The 20,991-nt window shown below is 40.2% G+C and overlaps 1 pseudogene; it reads left to right on the forward strand.

Annotated features, from left to right (window-relative positions):
• The first annotated feature begins 218 nt into the window (after positions 1-218).
• Positions 219-1,110, forward strand: LOC118729769 (annotated as a pseudogene).
• The last annotated feature ends 19,881 nt before the right edge of the window (positions 1,111-20,991 follow it).

Raw genomic sequence — 20,991 nt, forward strand, 5'->3', positions numbered from 1 at the left:
GGAAGGGTCCCGAGTTCGATTTTGGTTAAGGGCACGTACCTCAGTTGGAGGTTTCTCATTGGCCCAGGCCCTGGTTGGGCAAGTGCAGGAGGCAACCCATCAATGTGTCTCTCTCACATCAATGTTTTTCTCTGTCTTTCCCTCTCTCTTCTACTCTCTGAAAATCAATAGGAAAATATTCTCAGGTGAGAATTTAAAAATAAGGGGGGCGGGGGGGAATGAGTAAAAGAAAACCAAGTGACACACCAATAGGATGAGTGAAAGGGGTAGCATTTCCTTCTCACACTGCTGCTGAGATAGTGGGAATTAGAGGAATTCAGTATAAAATGGAATACACCTGCTAGTAATGTATTTGTCATCTAATATTGATCCCTTAAAATTAAAGGCGACACCACCAAATGCTGATCTGGAACGAGAATTCCAAGGAGGAGTTCCAAATACTATGGTGATTATGCAGGTTCCAGAGAGGGAATAATGAAGACATTCCATTTTCAAGACAAACAGGCTTGACCTCTGGCACCAAAACTCTTTAAACTTCTGGCACTAAAAACACCACCTCCTGTCCTAGACCTAAGTGGAAGACCACTAGATATTCTGGATTCAGGAAGACTTCCTTCAAACCCTCAAAATGAAGAAATCCATGCAGTTGGCAGGCTAAAAAGAGAGCGCTCGATGAGTGGAAATGCTGTGTCCCAAAACAGACAGCTGGCCAGAACTGACTCCATGTGTCACAGGTCAGATTTTGTCCCACGAAGTAAGATTTCAAGGTTCCAGGCACTGAATTCTGCACCAGGATACACCGTAAGAAGACTGAGTGAACTACACTGTGAAAGTCCTATGTTGAACAATGGGTCTATGGCCATCATTTCCAGTCCTCACAATGAGTGTATCAGGTACGGCATCTCAAATACAGACACGATTGAAGGAACTTTAGAGGACTTGACGGTTGTACGAGCGGCTTCTTTAAAACGACAGATAATCAAACTAAATCGACGCCTACAACTTATAGAAGAGGAGAACAAAGAACGTGCTAAAAGAGAGACGGTCATGTGTTCAATTACTGTAGCATTCTGGCTGTTTAATGTCTGGCTCTGGTTTCGCCGCTAGAGATAACCTCAACTCCAACTGAGCCACCCCACCAAGGCTAACTTTAAAAAAAAAAAAAAAAAAAAAAAAAAGAAAAAGGAAAGAAGGAAGGAAGGAAGGAAGGAAGGAAGGAAGGAAGGAAGGAAGGAAGGAAGGAAGGAAAGAAAGAAGGAAGGAAGGAAGAAGGAAAGAAAGAAAAAAAGAAAGAAAGAAAGAAAGAAAGAAAGAAAGAAAGAAAGAAAGAAAACTGTCTTCTTTTGAATTTGTCTAGTTCAGCATTAAACATGAAAAGAACTCACCATAGTAGCTCATGAAGAAGAAATATGTTCTAATGATCTTGCTAGCTTGCCCTGGGGATTACAAAACATCATACTGTTAGTTCTTTTCCATACACTTGTTATTACAATATTTTTAGCACTTGACGTTTCCATTGTGAGTAAAAGGAATAACTTTTAAAGTAAATAGTAGTAGTAATATGGTCATGTGCTGCACAATGATGTTTCAGTCAACAAAGGACCACAGATACCACGGTGGCCCCGTAAGATTATCCTGGAGCGGAAAAATATCCTATCCCTTAGTGATGGCTACGTCCTAAAATCACGGCATAAGGCATTACTATTTTGGGTGGGACTCAGCTTATGAGGAGGAATGCTATCAGCTAGAAATGCCTGGAGTCACTCACCTGGACTGGTTTAGTTTCCCACAGACTTCTTTCTAAACCAGTGTTACAACTGGACTGGCCTTATGTTTCTGATTAGCATAACTGATACCCTTCAGCTACAGTCATCAGGAAATGGATGGGGGGGAAAAGAATTTATTAGTTGCAGGCCCCTAGTTGACAGGTGAGGGGAGGATGAACATGGACTGCACAGAAGTTTCTAGAGGCCAAGCCTGGGAGAGGTATCTATTCCTCCATCTACATTCAATTAACTAGAATACAGTCATATTATCCCACCTAACTACTAGGGAGGCTGAAATTTAATTTAAATATAACTTATCTGTGTGGTCAGGAGAAAAAGAAAACGGGTCTTGGAGAAAACATAGTGATCGTTCATCATGCAGGTCTGATAAGTAAAATAAAAAAATCATTTTTAGAACTAGAATTGACTTAATGGGAGTTAGTGCCTGGACCAAATAAGATTGGCATATACTTCTAGAGTTTTGTGTGTTTTTGTGTGAAGGAAGCAGCATTCCCACAAGATTGTCAGACAAGGGAAATAATAAGAAAGAAGATGGAGCATTCTCTGTTTCTCTGGAAAATAAAGAAGGCCTTCTCCTGTAAAGTGAAGCAAAAAGTGAAAATTAAACTCACCAATGAAAGGTAACTTAGACTCCCTTGACTTTTAAGTCTATTTAGGTTTAACTTTATTTCCCGTAATTGCTCAGTCATTCAGATGGTCTTCCCTGTCAGAAGGTGTCTGAGTGTGGAGTTTAAAAGGAACTTGGGGTAGGGGTTCTGGGCCTGGATCCTGCACTGTGTGCCTGGCCCTCCCTGACCTCTGTGAGGCTATTACTGTTCTTTTCTTTCTTTTTTAAAAATATGTTTTTATTGATTTCAGAGAGGAAGAGAGGAAAGAAGGAGCCGATCAATGATTCAGAGAGACTCATTGAGGTTTTTTGCTCTCTCTCTGAGTTATTGATCGGCTGCTACCTGCACGTTGGGGGTGGGACTGAGCCTTCAACGGGGGCATGTGACCTCCTGGTTCCTAGGTCAACATTCAACCACGGAACCATATTGGCTGGGCATGTGAGGCTGTTTCTCATCCTGTCTGGACACTGAGTATTTTTCTGGTATCTTCTGCTGAAACACACAGGAAGGGGAAACTAATAATAACAAACAAACACCATGGTATTCATGAGAAATGCTTAATACCTTTAGTCATAAACAAGCTCTTAGAAACCACTAACAGAGACACTATAATTCAAGGGGACTGGAAAAAAAGAAAATGTAATAATACAAATGACATTAAGGATTAAGAATATATGATGATTGAGCTGAACAGTGACAGAAGAATTTCTCTGTAATATCACACTGTCACAGGATAAAAACACTGATAGCTAATGTGTTCAGTGTTGAACTGAAGTTGGTGTTGGTTGGATAGAGGAAGAACTGACTCTCTTTCCTGCTAGGAGCCTCCCTTACCCATTGCAGCCTGCCACCTAGGATGCTCCCTGTTGGTTGTCCCTCAGAGAAGACTTAAAATCCCAGCCTGTGCCCAGGGAAATGAGGAGAAAGCCCCTGTTCTCTTCTGACCCAGAACCTTTTCTTGTTTTTCATGCCTCTCACCCCAGGACTTGCCCTGAAGCAGGAAGAAGATGTCATAGATCCAACCACATTCTCTTTCTTTCCTCTTCAACACTTAACCCTAGAGATCTCTCATTCTTTCCTACACAAACAGCAGCCTTCTGACCTCACAGCCTATATCCTCCCTCTTCCCAAGATCTTAGTATGATATAAATGTCAGAGCTTCAATCTTAAGGAGGTTGAGCGTGTAGAAATCCTTTTGTCTCTCAACAAACCTTGCCTCTCAGGAGCCCGCTTTTATAAGAGTCCTAAAGGTGTCCGTGCAATGAATAGCCTGTTCTGTCCTTCTTCTGAAGCATTGAAACCTTGGTTCTTAAGGTGAAAAGCACCAGGACATTGTGATCTAAAGGGAAGGAAGATTCATCATTTCACTGTGTCAAATGCGTATCTATTTCACTCTTAAGGAAAACTGCTAAAAATATTGATGATGTTTCATTCCCACACATATTCTCCCAGTACCACTTGTAACAAATGTCATCAGTGGTATTTGGGGATATCCTAACTTTCCTCTCCAGGACAAGGCTAGCATCATGGATGGCTTTGAAATCCAAAATATAACACAATCAATGTCCAGTAATTACTTCTCTGGCCCTTTTCCCAGAAAAGTGTTGAGTAGTGTCCATTGTCTTGGAGCCACACTGAGAGTATGAGTTTGGTTCTTTTCTATGATAGATGTACAGAAAAAGAGAGCCCTTGTCTTACTAGGATGTTAACTTGTTTATGTCAGTATTACAATTAAGAGGTCACATTTTCTTGTTTATCAGTAAGATTTCTTTTTTTTTAAAATTTTAACATTTTTATTGATTTCAGAGAGGAAGGGAAAGGGAGAGAGATAGGCACATCAATGATGAGAGATAATCATTGATTGGCTGTCTGCTGCACACCCCACACTGGAGATTGAGCCCGCAACCTGGGCATGTATCCTTGACCGGAATCGAACCTGGGACCCTTCAGTCTGAAGGCTGATGCTCTATCCATTGAGCCAAACCAGCCAGGCCTACCAGTATGATTTCTTACTGGGATTTCTAAAATGAGCCTGCTCTTTTGCTAGAAGTCTGGCTCTTAGGGTCAGAAAAACTAAAAACTACCTCCATGTATTTGACTCCTCTTACCATTTTGCCCTCATTTCACCCCACTTCCCCTCGGATAACCACCAATCTGTTGTCTGAATTTATGAGTTAGTTTTTGTATACCTGAAACTTATATAATGTTATTAACCAATGTTACTACAATTTGAAAAGAAAAAAGCAATCTCAATTAGGGAATTAGGAAATATAATTGTAGCAGTTTGCTATTCTAAATTCTACTGTGAAGAATTGCTCAATGCTGGAACTCAGCAGGGCGGTGTCGCTGGTTGCACTGAAGTGCCCAGTGTCCAGCCTGTGCCCAGGGAAATGAGGAGAAAGTCTCTAGTGAGCAGAAGTGTTTGGGCAACCACGGGATCAAACAGTGGGTGTGAGGAGAGAGGGAAGAAATGAGGAGTCCTCTAAACTGGTAGTTAAAGATCTGAAACAATATCCTCACTACACCCTTGTCAGTTAGATATTTGCTTAGCCATGAACCATGAGAAATATTTTGTACTTACATATCATGAAAACTTTTTCTGACACTTACCTAATACCAATGTTCTGATTCTTTGAGCTGTATTTTTAGCTGCCTCTGAGTAATAAATTTCTTGTCATGGGAAGTATTCAAACAGAGGCTGTTGAAATATGAAAATAGATTCCTTGTTAATGTACATTTTACAAGACCTATAGTCCTGTGGGATCTCAATCTAAAAGAGCAAAAGAACAAAATAAGTGTTTAGATATTAAAAAAAAAAAAATCATGTCATTCCAAAAGAGTTTTACTCTTAAGAATGGAAAGATATCCCTAACCTATTTGGCTCAGTGGATAATGTTGGCCTGGGGACTGAAGGGTCTCAGGTTTGATTCCGGTCAAGGGCTTGTACCTGGGTTGTGGATACATTCCCAGTAGGGGGTGTGCAGGAGGCAGCTGATCGATGTTTCTCTCTCATGAGTTTTCTAACTCTCTCTCCCTCTCTGTAAAAAATCAACAAAATATATATTCTTTAAAAGAATTGAAAGATATTATTCAATAATTAGGAAGTGCTGTTGTTGGTTCCTCATAACATTTCCCCACATCTTTATTTTTATAACCCAACAGCACACACATCAAAGTACCTTGGCCTCCACAAAGAGTACCAACAAGAAGTTATTTTATATGTAGCCAGTAAGAGGTCGTCAGAAGATTTTTTTTCACATCTGCTAAGCATTCACAGTAATTTGTTTTAGCTTCCGATGATCTAATGTGGAATAGACGCCAAAGTGCATCTTTGTTTTCAAAGAATTCTAGATATCTGAAATGCCACTAATTCAGGAGCACTGCAGATGCCCTGGAAACCCTCCAGCCCTCTTGCATGTCCATCCACCCTCCCCCTACTTCCCCTCTTCCCCTTCTCCCATTCCCTAGGCAAGCCACCTCCTTCCTCTTTCAACTGCTTCCTGCTCCTGGAGTAGCATCAGTAACTTTTGTTCCTTTGCCTTTTGGGTATCGAGTTGGTATCCCAGGGGAGAAGCACTTGCTTGTTCTATTGTATCACTTGGCCTTTTTCTTGTCCTTGTAGCACAAGATAAAGCAATACAAAAAGGATATGAAAATAAAAACAGAGGTAGCTGTGATCACCCACAACGGTAAAATGGAGCCATAGAACTTTGCTCAGTCTTTATTGCAATGATGAACTCAGAGAGTTTAAATTGAAATGATAATTTTGCCATTACTGGTTGTGGTACTTTAGGAAAAATAATTAATTTCTTTGTGTTTCGTGGAGCACATGAAATAAAAAAAACAAGGAGAACAAAAGTCCTTCCTCATAGAATTGTTGTGAGGATTAAAAGTTCACAGATGTAAAGAATTCAAAGTATTGTCTGTATATAATAAGCATGATATAAATGTCAGCTATTTTTGCTGTGGTTTGTTCAGGTAGAAATAAAGGACAAGAAAGGTGAAGCTGGGGTCCTACCTTCTATTATGACTTAAGTGTATTTCTTCCTATTTGATCTTCAGAAAGACTACTGGCTCCCACTGTTCACCTCAAGGCATCTGCATTCCCCTTTTCATTGACTGCCTTTTCTTTATAGCTACCCATCAGCCAGATGAGGTGATTATTAGACAGCCTATAGCTTTCTCTACTCCATTCTTGGTAATTTCGCATCCCTAAAACTCATCTCATATATTTTCATAGCAGATGGTGGATTATAAAATTTATACCCTAAGGTTACAGCCCACAAATTTAACACTAATAACACTGCATAAGCCAGGAACTGCCCAAATCACAGTCAATAAATAATAACCAGAGGAGTTCATGCTAATAGAATTAGTTTGACCACACCCCCAAAATATAAAATTACATATATATATTACATGCCCAAACTACATGAAGTGACTGTATTTTCAGAAATATTTATATTTTCATGTAATTAAAAAGTAATTTCTATGTGAAATGTGATGCTGCTCAGTTGGGCAGGATTTTTTTAAAAAACTGGCCCTTTAAAATTTCCAACTTCTTTTCTCTCTAGGTAAACCCACTTTTTCAACTTGTTCAACATTTTTGTTGTTGTTGTTCAAGGCTCCACACCTCACAGGTTTTCCACATGATGCTGAGTGGCAGCAACAGAAGTAATAGCAGCTGAAAAATGATCCATCTCAGTCTTCAGGTCCTTCCTCACCCAGCACTTGGACATAGGACTGGCCCTGTGGGACTAAGTAAGCCTTAATTCTTACACATGTGATGGGAGGATAGGAGAGAAATGCATGAAGTCCTGCTAATTTGAGCAAATGGGTGACTGAGAAGTTACTATGAAGATTAAAGGAGAAAATCATTACGAGAAGACAGTGCCATGGAAGCCAAGGGAAGGGAGAGGTTCAAGCAGAGCAGAGTGGTCAACAGTGTCCAGAGCTACTGAGATTTGAACAAGATCGTGAAAGATTCCTTTCAGCCATCTCTTGGATTTATGGTTTAGATCACCAACCTTGTGAGCACCGTTTCAGCAGGAAGGTTGGGGTAGAAGTCAGATTTCAATGAACGAAAAGACTTACTGACAAGTGAGGAAATAAAGAGAGCAAAATATACCATTTTCTGAAGAAGTTTGTTTGACAAAGGGAAACCCATCAGCTAAAGACTGACATGGGAAAGAGTGGGAGCATGTTTGCATGTTGAGATTAAGAAAAAGTAGACAGGAAATTTTGAATATAAAACAAGTGGACTGGAATTAAGAGGAGTTTTAGGAGGAAACTGCATGGATGTGACTTAAAATTCAGGGTTGAAACACAGAAACTAGGGTGAGAAAAGAGGAGGTACAGGTAAGGTTTGAAATTGCTACAGGGAGGAAGTGGGAAGAGAGCAGACCAGAGGCAGGACGAGGTCTCCTATGAATTGTTCACTGTCCAGCTGAAATTGCTCCAGCAATTTGCAAGAAAAGTGTAGAGAGCCAGAATGGTCCAGAATTGGGATCTTGCCAGCAGCTATGGCAAGAAGACAGATTTTAGATTTGCCCAGCCAGACCACACACTTAGATAATTTCTTGCAATAAATCTGTGTGTGTGTGTGTGTGTGTGTGTGTGTGTGTGTGTGTGTTTAGACATAGATATAGACATAGACATATATCTTAGTGTTTTGGTTTCTCTGGTAGGACTCCAGCTGACACAGACATTAAGTAGCTTACTCAATGGTACACTGCCAGTATGTGGTGGAGTTACTATTCTGACCTGGGTGGTCTGGGCCTTAAACCAATGCTCTTAACCCACCATTCCACACTGCCCCTCCTGTAAGTCAATTTCAGTCAAACAGAATATTCAAGACTTTGCCTTGTGGGGGGAAAACACAGAGAAAGAAAAGAAAAGCACACATGAATGAAAATAAATACAGTATAAAGGAGCTCATTGTGCACATGATATGCAGAGTAAAGAGAATAGCACTAGTCCCTATAAGAGAGATTTTGAATTATGTTAGGGAATAAAAATGAAGAATGTGTATTTGCTTAGAATAAGGGGGTGCGGGGGGACAACAGTCCATTGGAGTGTTTGACACACTCAGAAGCCCAAAACAAATTATGTAGAATTTAGCTATGGCAAGCTTCCAAAATGAACAGAGAGCATGAATCTCTATTATCAATTACTGCATAACAAACTGAGGTCTGATATCAATTCCTATATCTGGGAGTTATGCTGGCTGTCCGGGGATGGTGGCCTTTTTTTTATGTCTCTTTAGATGGCCCATTTGAGGGTCTTCAAAACATGGTGCCTTGATTCCAAGGCTGAATATTGAGAGAAAGAGTGGGCATGTGGGAGGGGGTAGGAACTGACTCTATCACCTTTTTGTAATGTATTTTTAAAAGTTCTCTTCTCTTCTTTCTTTATTCCTTTGATTCTATTTCTCATTTTAAGTGGAAAAGAAATACTTCACTTCTTGGTAGGGAAAGGTAATGTTCTGAAGAGCATGCAAAACCAGAAATATTATAGAGTCCATGCTGGGAAATAAAACCTGCCATACAATAACTCATGGCAGATTAGTCCTGTTATTGAGCCAGGCAAATATGTTTTTTAAAACTTAATGGGGTTTTTTAAAACTTAATGGGAGAGTGAGGAGGGTGTACCACCCTCCTGTTTACTTATAGTCCTTCCATTGGACATTCTTCAGTGATCTGGCTTTTAAACCAAACCATTTACTTGCATACCTCAACATGAGAGAAACGTAAAATGCACGGGAGTACTTTCTGTTGGTGTTTTGCCATATCCCCAGTGAAGAAGGGAAAGCTCATGCTGAGCATGGGAGCACACTCCCTGTGGTCAATACCCAGCTCCCACATGGGCTGGGACTGGAGCAAGGATGAGGCAGGTGCAGTTGTTTCCATTCGACCCAGAAAGTGACTTCCACTCATGGGAGAAGCACAAATAAAATCTGAGCACACAGGTTAATTATTCTTCCTGTTGATGGCATACCAGCCTGGATTTTCTGATCTCATTCAGCGGTGCGTGATAGACTGTGCTGCCACACCACCTTCGTACAAGGAGACGTAAAGATATCACAGATTTTTCAATCTAAGGATGTGTGACATTTTGCCCTAGTTTGAAGATGTTAGTGATTCACCAGGTTTCCCCAAACACAGCTTCTTTACCTTACACTAATTGAATCTTGGCTGAGTCACTCTGTGCACTGTTACCTTGCTTTCAGAAGGATGGTGCTGAAATTCTCACTTTCAGACTAAATGGAGCCACTGACTTTTCTATCTTTTCTGACAGCAATAAACACACCTTTCCCACCTCATTTTGTACCAATTAATTTTTTTCAAGGCCTCCAACAAGCCACATTGATTGACTCGTAAATACTTCTACCAACTGTTTATGTCCTAATAATCTAATATCAAGAATATGGGAACCCTAGCCTAGCCAGTTTGACTCAGTGGATAAAGCATCAGACTGCAGACCAAAGGGTCCTGGTTTTGATCCCAGTCAAAGGCACATACCTAGGTTGCATGCTTCTCCCTGACCCAGGCTTTGGTCGGGACATGTGCAGGAGGCAACCAATTGATGTGTGTGTCTCACATCAATATTTCTCTCCCTCTCTCTTCCATTCTCTCTCTCTAAAAAACAAAAACAAAAACAAAAACAATGGAAATACCCTTAGGTGAGTATTAAAAAGAAAAAGAGGGGGGAAAAAATGAATATGGGATTCCTAGCTGATTTGGCTCAACAGACAGAGCATTGGCCCACGGACTGAAGGGTCCCAGGTTCTGGTCAAGGGCACGTACCTCTATTGAAGGCTCAATCCCAGGCCTCCATCAGGGCTAGTGCAGGAGGCAATCAACTGATGTGCCTGTCTCACATCAATGTTTTCCTCTCTCTCCCTTTCCCTTCCACTCTCTCTAAAAGTCAATGGGAAAAAAAATGTCCTCGGGTGAGGATTAATTTAAAAAAAAGAATATGGGAGTTTTTAAAAAACTAATAGAAACTGGTGTAAAGTTTCTGGAAAGAAGATAGAAATCAAAGGAAAAGAGTAAAGGTACTTTGAAAACTATAAAGCATCTCTATTTAAATAATAACATACATATAAGTGCATATAAACATATTTTATGTATACATATATAAAACTTTTCCATTTTTGTAGACTTGTATAAATATTTATTAAATACTTATTTTGCGAGGGACCTTTGGTAGTTGAAGCAGAGGAAGCAGGAAATATGGGAGAAGAGTGGTAGGAGCTGATGTCAGAGAAGGTGTCAGGGGACAATTCTTACAGAATATTGCAGGGTTTTAACTGCATCCTAAATGAGACATCAATGCAGAGTGATGGGGTTAATGGAGAGAGCTTGACTGTAGCAGCTCTATGTTCTAGATGTCACTATTATAATTGTTCCCATTTTTTTGTTGTTGTTATTTAACTTTTTGCTATATTCTGTCTATGATAACGTTTTAGGATTTCTCAGGGTTTTGAACATTTATATTTGAGACTAGTTTTAACCATCTTTACCTAAAACCTGTAGCATAGGGTGAACGGAATGGACAGAAGATTGGTCTGGATGACCTAATAGCATCCTCAAGGCTTATAATTCCATCCATTATCCTTTGGGAAACTTCCTTAGATGGGAAGAAGGGCACCTGGCAAAAGCATCCCATTCAATCCTCGCTAAGTGTCACCTGCAACTGGTAAATGGTGTCTTTCATGTTCTCAGGAGACACATCACCTCCATTTCAGGTCTAATCTATGCAGAATCATAAGCAATAAAAACACATTTTAACAGTTCACCCAGAACAGAAATCTTTTAATTTTTATATTTTAAATATATTTTTATTAATTTCAGAGAGAAAGGGAGGGAGGGAGGGAGGGAGAGAGAGAGAGAGAGAGAGAGAGATGGATAGCTAGATAGCTAGATAGCTAGATAGATAGATAGCTAGATAGATAGATAGACATCAATGATGAGAAAGATGCATTGATTGGTTGCCTCCTGCATTCACCCCCAATTAGGGCCAGGGATCAAGCCTGCAACCGAGGTACGTGCCCTTGACTGGAATCGAGGGCCTTTCCATCCTCAGAGCAACACTCTATCCACTGAGCCAAACCGACCAGGGCAGAACATAAATCTTGTATCCATCTTCATTTTACTTGTTTATCATGCATCTAACAATGAGTTGTGTCAAATCTTTTGTTAGTCAAATTTCACTAATGTGTTATTTTTCTTATATTTTAAGCTTTACCAAAAAATGTTCAATACCTTTACTATTAAAACAATAGTTGACCAGGAGTGAAAGATTGTTCCAAATGCTCCTAATATAAAATAGCATACATGTGGTTTAAAATGTGACAGGTGATTCATTTTCCATAATGTAGGATTCTGGAACTATGACAGGTAATAGTTTTTCATAATGTAGGGTTCTAATTTATAATGAATAATAAATATATCTGGAAGAGCATGGCCATTATTCTGAACCTCTGGGCTTTGCTGTTTCAAATGAGAAAAATATATTCTCTATATAATTGTATGGCATTTTCAGTGGCTGCAAAAATGCCAATAACTATCTTTGATTATTATATTAACAAAAAAGTGGCAGGGTACTTAGCAATTTTTAGTAAATGTAATGCATTCATAATTGGCAGGATATGGTGGTGGTTAAATCTTGAAATGAACTGCTTTCTCATTCTCCTTTGACTCTGACCTAGAAGTAGAAATTTAAGTTACGCTGTGGAGAGAAGATTTCCACACCAGTGTGAAACCTTAGCATCATGCCAAGTATTCGAAGGAGTCTGTGAGGGAAGTTTAAGACAATTGTCCCTGTGTCATGTAACTAAATAGGATGATTCCGGAGGCATCAAACCATGATAACTTACTTGATCCAATATGGGTTTTTAAAAAGGAAACTGGTTTGGCTCAGTGGATAGAGTGTTGGCCTGCTGACTGAAGGGTCCTAGGTTCAATTCTGGTCAAGGGCATGTACCTTGGTTGTGTGCACATCCCTAGTAGGGGGTATGCAGGAGGCAGCTGATCAATATTTCTCTCTCATCGATATTTCTAACTCTCCCTTCTTCTCTGTAAAAAAATCAATAAAATATTTTTAAAAGGAAGTGTATATGATGATTTTAGTTAATAATGTACTCCATTGCTCTTCCTCAGCTCTCTGGGGAAATATCTCATAACTGAAGGGAAGAAACAGACAGGCAGCAATTAATTATACTAGAGTCAGGTACTATCAGAAGAAGCAGTAGAAACCAATTCCAATTTTTCTTATTCTAGTTCATCTCTTTTCACTGATGTGTGAGAAATCATGGTCTCCAAGATCAGACCTTTTGAAACACAGTGAGATGTATCACAAGTTTCAGGCCACAGAGATTAGCTAGTGTAGGTAGCCAACTTGGGCAGGGCCTTTAGCCATCTTTAGCTGAATGGTGTGCACTTAACGCGTCATCTGGTGGATTGTGGGAGTGCTCCCCAAATTCATAAGCGTTTACTTCAACCTTATAAACAAACAATTCTGAATGTACAAAGTGGGAACTCAGCCACATCTAGAGATACAGGACCCTGAGGGCTGTGTATAGACAGATCTTACTTTCCAACTAAGAATGTATAACTTCTGCCCACAGACTCACTTGTAGCCAGGCCAGATGTTGGCTAGTGAGGCCACAGTGACTTCAAACAGGTGTCTGGACTCGGCTTGGTGCCTCCAAATATTTCCTCACTTGGGAAAAGAGTTCAGAGGTGATCCCTTCGCTACTTCCTGGGAACTGAGTCATATAGCATAATGGAAAGTTTAGCATACATTCCTTCCTATTTGTAAACTCTCTCATTGATTAATTTTTCTCTCTCTAATGGCAGTGCTGTGTGGGATCTATACTAATCAGATTCAACCCAGTAGAGAATGGGGCCGGTCATGTGACGAAAATCCCCACAGGTCACATAACTTACATCTTCTGAGCTGAGCTCTTGCACCTCTCTTCAATTATCTGAAAGGACAGCTGCGGGTATTCTTACTGTTTGACTTGGAACCCTGGACCCTTGAAGAGCAGATTGGACAGGTTATTTTGTAATAGTTCTCTAAAAGTCTATTGCCTAGCGTTTATACAGCTTCAGCTACTTACAAAATACCTACGATTTTTTTTTTTTTTTTTTTTTTTTTTTAGCAATAAGGATTTTAGAGGGCTCTAGTCTAACATCTTAGTTTTCTAAATGAGAAAAATAAAGCTCAAGAAATAAAATGGCTTGCCTAAGGACACAGAGCATTGACAACAGCCATTTGTTTAAGCATTCAAAAATTATTTATTTATTGAGTCCCTACAACCCTATTTTTGTGACTTTAAGATGTGTAATTTTTCACATTTTGACATCTCTGAAATCAGGGTGAGCCTTAGAATTGCTGTCTGCCAGGCATTGGCCGCCCATGCACATCAAAACCTGCAGAGAAAATGTCACTATCTGGAGGGGAGGGGGAGCGGAAGGGGGGCGGGGGAGCTGGGGGGGGGGGTCTCAAAGACAAAAATGGGGCAATCTTTTAAGAAATATTGCTTCACCAACACTCTTGATGGGACTGTGCGAAAAATTGTGTTTATTGGCAACTTTTCACTGGAAATTGATACTGAAGAGTTGGACTCTGAGTGAAAAGTTGTTTCCTGAATTGCTTAACCATTCTATTTTGCTTATATTCTCATTTTTAGAGTGCACAGTAAGATAAATGATAAATCCATGTCCTTTCTAAAGGAACCTAAAAGAGCTCTTCCATAAATAAAAAGTCTAAAGTGACAAGAAGGCATTGTCCCATAGTTTAAATTAGGGGTGTCGAACTCAATCAGAGAAGGGGCCAAAATCTAAAATCCAGCCTAAATCGCGGGCCGAATGGTTTACTGAACAGTCATAAACTGTCATTGTGATGGAAACGCAGCGGAGTGCAGTGATGACAGCGCGGCCACATTGCAAGGCCTGGTGGGACGGATTTGGCCCGCGGGGCCTTGTGTTTGACACATGTGGTTTAAATGGTGGCATTTACAATTTTAATACGTACATGAGTTGATGGTGTATACTAGAGTTGATGTCATCTTGGATTCCATGTGATATGGTGCATTCCTCCTCTCTTCTAAATATTGGATATTCAGCAATGAAAAAAGATGGATAGCCCTAACCGGTTTGGCTCAGTGGATAGCGTCGGCCTGTGAACTGAAGGGTCCCAGGTTCAATTCTGGTCAAGGGCATGTACCTTGGTTCCCAGCACATCCCTAGTAGGAGGTGTGCAGGAGGCAGCTGATGGATGTTTCTCTCTCATCTGTATTTCTAACTCTCTATCCCTTTCCCTTCCTCTCTGTAAAAAAAATCAATAAAATATATTTTCTTAAAAAGATGGGTATAGTCTCTAAAGCTTAAATTCTAGGGGAGTAATTAAAAGAAACAAACAAAATATAAAGTAGTGAATGATAAGAGCTGTGTAGGGAATTAGAATAAGATAAGGTGGCATTGAGGACTGAGTGGCTTCATTCGAGTATCAGGTTTCTCACTTCCTGGAGGTGATTTTAAGCTGAAGAAGTAATATTACTAGATGGGTGCAAGAGCTAAGACTAGAAGAGTCTCCTGAATACTAGCTCTGGCCAACACATCTCCACAGTCTGGTGATACCATTATTGTGCCAAAGCCTATTCACAGTTCTTCATTTCACACTGGTGGCACAGTTTTTTATTTCAAAGTGAATGTGGACTTTAGAACAAACTACTCCTTTATCTGGTCATTTTAAGAGGAAACATAACTATCTTAGGTGGTATTTTATGCAACAAAACACATTCAACTTTAGATGCAATAAGTGCCATTGAGAGGATAAATCTTAAAAAGTCTGTGAAATGCAAGCAGAAGCAGGAGGAGGAGGAGGAAGAGGAGGAGGAGGAGAGAAAGAAGAAAGGAGGAGAGAAAGAAGGCAGGTAGACAAGGTCCACATTTTTACTCATCAAAACTGTTGCCAAAGCTTTACGTTAGAGAAAACCACTATCAGAACTGAAGGTATCAATTTTGAGTTTGACTAAACAGATAATTGATCTAACTGGCTTTTTATTACTTTCCTGATTAATTATTGTTTAGATAGCAAGTATTAAAACCAGGGTGTATATAAAAGAACTAGAGCTGAAACCAGTTTAGCTCAGTGGATAGAGTGTAGGTCTGCAGACTGAAAGATCCCATGTTCGACTCCAGTCAAGGGCATGTACATTGGTTGCGGGCACATCCCCGGTAGGGGGTGTGCAAATGGCAACTGACTGATGTCTCTCTCTCATCAATGTTTCTAGCTCTCTATCCTTCTCCCTTCCTCTTTGTAAAAAATAAATAAAATATATTTTTAAAAAATAAAACAAAAACAACTAGAAGCCCAGCATGCGAAATTGCATAGCCCTGCCCACCCACACTATTATGGTGTTAGGGCCACAGGCCTTTTATAATATATACTAGTGGCCCAGTGCATGAAATTCATGCAAGGAGGGGGGGTTGCCTCAGCCCTGGGACTGCTGGCTCCTAACCACTCACCTGCCTGCCTGATGCCCCTAACTGTCTCTGCCTGCTTGCCTGATTGCCCCTAACTGCCCTCCCCTGCCAGCCTGATCTCACCCCCAACTGCCCTCCCTGTCTGCCAATTTGGTTCTGATTGGTCGGTTTCTATGCCAGTCAGCATCAAAAGCTCCGCCTCCTAGGCAGCCATTGGCTCCTCACAGTTCACCCAGATTTAGTTCTGATTGAACAGTTTCTATGCCAGTCAGCGTCTCCAGGCCTTTCTCCAAGCCTGATCAGAGAGGTGAGGCTGATCAGCAGCCCCATCAGAGGCCCAGAGAGAAACAGAGGCAAGGCTGCTGGCAAAGCCTGGAGAGAAAGAGAGAGGCAATGGCTAATCAACAGCTGCCACCGAGGCTGCAGCTCAGACTCTGCCTCTCTCTCCAGGCCTCTCTCCGGATCCTCAGCCCCCTAGACAGTCAGTGCTGGGTGGGTCACTGCACCCTCACTGGCAGCAGACAGTGCTGGGTGGCAGGACTGACTTCCAGTGTTTAGTCGAGCTTTCAATTGGTTGTTATAAACCCTGGGTTTTTATATTCTTAGGATTATCTAAAGGTTCTTGGCCAGTGACCTATTTTAAGATACTAGGTTGAGATTCCAAAAACAAGCCTGTGAAAGAAGTAATGACATTCAAATACATCCTAAAATGTTGGAATTAAAGAATAATAAAACGTTAATAAAAAAGACATACAAGGTAACTCCTGAAAGAGATTAAAACTTATGGTACTAAAGTGGTGATAAGCTATTAGGGACACATAAACCCTAAGAGGAATTAACTGGTTTTCAGCTTAAACAGATTTATATTTAAAAGCTTATCTTGGGCCCAAACCAACAGCATTTTGAGTTTTTTAAGGAAGAAATAAGGCATTTATTCATTTTATCTGTAATAAATATTTACTGTGCCCTTATAATGTACAATCACTCTACTGGTGGTGAAACGACACTTCTCAACATGCACAGATCAGTTGAAGCATTATAAAAGCAATGCAAATATGTTATTAATAGTTTAAGAACTAAAATTTGAGAGTAAGGTAATACCTATTCCATGCTATTCAGTATTAGAGAAAATTGGTCTCTAGTTGGGACCATTAAGTGGCAATCCCTTGCTTATGTTCATGCCTCTGGAACATGAGAAGAGATATGAAAGGCCTTTATGGAAAATACTCAAGTGGACAAACAATAATCAGTCTGCTAAACCCAGCTGTTTCCCACCTCCTTCCACCCATTATGAATTGATGCTTCAGCTTTCATCTCCTCTTTTATAATGGTGTACTTAAAAGAATGTTGCATAGTTTTCAAACATTTAGGGATTTTCCAGGTATATATATATATAGTGGTGAGTCAAGAATTATACAATCACCTAGAGCTTCTTTGAAAAACCCACAGATAACGTCATATTTAATAATGAAAGGCTGGCTGAATGCCTTCTCCTTGAGATCTGGAACAAAGCTAGGAAGTCCACTCCTACCACTCTACATTGCATTTGATAGTTCAATATGGTAATCATAATAAAGCTAATTTAGTAAGGAAAAATTAAAGTCATTCAGATTGTAAAGAAAGAAATAAAACCATAACTATGCACAATCATGACAATGATTGTCTACATAAGACCCCTCCCAAATCACCAAAGGAAATTGACCGGAATCAATATGTAGCTACAGAACACAAGATCGATGTGAAAAATCAGTTGTATTTGTATACACTAAAAATTAATAACTACTGGAAATTAAAACAGTACCCATTTATAATAGGACCAAAAAACATGAAGTACTTAGGTATAAAGTACCCCCCCAAAAAAAGTTTTTAAGATTTGTGTAATGAAAACAAAAATATTCATGAGATAAATCAATCAGGTCATAAATAGAGAAGTATATTCGTGGTTTGGAAGACTCAATATTAAGGTGTGAATGCTCCCTAAATTTATCTACAGATTCAACACAATCCTAAGTTTTAAAAATGTATGTATACCAGCAGGTTTTCATATAAAAATAAATAAGCTATTCTAAAATTTAGATGGAAAAACTAGAATTTTATTTTCATCACAATTCAATCGATGGTTAAGTTGAGTACTAGGACCTGAACTTGCCAGGCTTTGTTGGATGAAGTAGGCAGGGAGAAAATAACTCTACCTGCTAAAAAATCCTGAAAACCTGTTTGAGTCATGGTCAGTGTGGGGTCATAATTGCTGAAGACCAGCATCTTGTCTTCTACTGTGTGGAACTCATTCTAACAGCGACACCATGTGGCAGTGGGAAGCAAATGCAATGGTGTATCAAAGCGGTTCCTGTGTTGTCAGCATGGTTGTGGAAGCTGAACTTAACTTCTGAGGACTGCATTGAGCCCCTAGAGTTCATGGACAATCCTAAGTGTAGATAACCTCAAAGGAAGGAGATTTGGATTTCTACTAAATCAGTAAAGTGGGTATTTAAAAAATTGAAAAAATTAAATAGTAAGACTGTACTTGTATCCAGAGTTTATGGAAATAATTCATATTCAATGGCATAATAAATAGCATAACTATATTGTAACTTGATTTATCTCTAGAATTTAAATTTATAAGAATCTATACTAATAATATAGGAATATGCAAACTGGTTGTGACACCCTCATGCAATGACTGAACAGCGTGGGGCAACCAGGCCGGGGGGGGGGGGGGGGGGGGTTTGGTGTGCAATGAGGGGTAACCACGTTGGGGGGGGGCAGTGAGGGGCAACCAGGTCGGCAGTGGGAGGGCTGTTAGGGGTGATCCAGCCGGCAGGGGAGGAAGTTAGGGGTGATCAGGCAGGTAGGCAGGTGAGTGGTTAGGAGCCAGCAGTCCCTGATTGTGAGAAGGTTGTCTGAGGGGTCCTGAATTGGAGAGGGTGCAGGCTGGGCTGAGGGGACCCCTCCCCCTATGCACAAATCTTGTGCACTGGGCCTCCAGTTTTATATAATGTCCTTCTTTGTCTCTTGCTTTTGGTGTATAGGATGACATTTCAACCAATTGAACCACCTAGCCAGGGACATCCCTTTATTTTCAGTTTTTGTAATCTTTCATTCTGAGGTGGGTCTCTTGAATATATATATATATTCTTGTTTTCTTATCCATTCAGCAACCCTGTTTTTTAATTGAAGCATTTAAGCCATTTAAATCTAAAATGATTATTGATAGGTATTTATTGCCGTGTTATTCTTCTATGTTGTTTTCTTCTTTTTCTCCTTCTCCCCTACTTCCTCCTTCTCCTCCTCTTTTTCCTCCTTTTCCTCTTCCTTCTTCTCCTTCTTCAAGAAGACCTTTAACATTTCTTATAATACTGGTTTTGTGGAATGAACTTCTTTTGCTTTTTATTGTCAGGAAAGGTCTTTATTTCTTCTTCAATGATAAATGATAGCTTTACTGGGTAAAATAGTCTTGGTTGTAGGTCTTTGCTTTTCATCACTTTGAATATTTCTTGCCAATTCCATCTGGCCTAAAATGTTTCTATTGAGAAATCAGGTGACAGTTTTATGGGAGCTCCCTTAGAGGTAATTAACTATCTTTCTCTTGCAGCTTTAAGATTCTTTGTCTTTGACCTTTGCCATTTTAATTATTATGTGTCTTGGTGTGGACTTCATTGGGTTCATCTTGTTTGGGACTCTGCACTTCCTGAACTTGCATGTCTTTTTTTTTTTATCAGGTTAAGGAGTTTTTAGCCATTATTTCTTCAATTAGGTTTTCGATCCCTTGCTCCCTCTCTTCTCCTTCTGGTATCCTTGCAATGCAGATATTGTTAAGCTTCATGTTGTCCCATATATCCTTTAATTTTTGCTTCCCTGATTGGGTTTTTCCTGCTAACTTGTCTTCCAAATTACTGATTTGATCCTCTGCTTCATCCAACATACTGTTTATTCCTTCTGGTGTATTCATTCCAGAGACTGAATTCTTTATTTTGATATGTTCTTTTTTATGGTTTCTATGTCATTTTTCATGCTGTTGAAATTCTAAGTTTCTTCAGCATTCTTATAAACATATTTTTGAACTTCATATCTAGTAAATTGCTTACCTCCGTTTTATTTAGCTACTTTTTATTTCTTTTCTTGTGAGATTTCTCCCCCCCCCCCCCCCCCCCCCATTTGGGACATGTTTCTTTGTCTACACATTCTGGCTGCCTCTTTGTGTTTGTTTCTATGTATTAGGTATATCTCCCAGTCTTTGTAGGATGACCTAATGTATTAATAAGCATCCTATAGAACCCAGTGGCACAGTCTCCTTGATTACCTAGGAGACTTGATTACCCTAGCTGGGTGCTCCAGGAATGTCCCCTGTGTGGTTTGAGACCTCCTGTTATAACTGAGTCTTGATTGTTATTGGCCCCTTTGTGTGGGATTGACCCTCAGGCTGGTTCATGGTGAAAGTTGACCCTGACCACATAGACAAGCTGCTGTGTAGGTGCTGACCACATGAAGTGAAATTTGCCTCAGCAGGGTCTGCTGCCTAACTAGATCTTTCTTTGGATATGCTGCTTTGTGAAACTAATTGGATCCTGCTCTGATGTTGTTTGATGCTGGCCACTGGGTGTGTCTCTTCTGGGGCCTTTTGGGTAGGAGTCTGGTGCAAGTCAATGTCACACACTGCCTGTGCCTGGCCTTGGGCAACCTGTTTGTAGCTACAAAGAAATCCACAGTGTTTGGCTGCCTCTGCTGGGCCTGGATGTGTGTGGGAAGAACCAAGCTGTGCACCAAGACTGGCTTCACCACCAGCACCAAGCCCAGGGGCAGGTCAACAAACGGTCCCAGGCACCCAGAGATCCTCCTCTGCCTGCTAGATTCCTGTTAAGCTCAGTCACTGAAAGAGCCACCCAATCATTCCTAACATTCCCTTTGTCCTGGTTCCTTATTCCCCTTCATTCATCTTACACTTGATTTAACCTGAGGTCAATGAGGATTTCAATAAACCTCCTGAAACAGTGTGCAAAATTTTATGTGTTTGCTTATTTTTCTGGAGAAAAGCTCCAGAGCTTAGATCAGATTCTCAAAGTACTCTGTAAAAAGATCCCACCCTGGAAAAAAAAGAAAAAG

This window comes from Pipistrellus kuhlii, unplaced genomic scaffold (genome assembly GCF_014108245.1).
Source record: "Pipistrellus kuhlii isolate mPipKuh1 unplaced genomic scaffold, mPipKuh1.p scaffold_m20_p_3, whole genome shotgun sequence".
In the NCBI taxonomy this organism is placed as follows: domain Eukaryota; kingdom Metazoa; phylum Chordata; class Mammalia; order Chiroptera; family Vespertilionidae; genus Pipistrellus; species Pipistrellus kuhlii.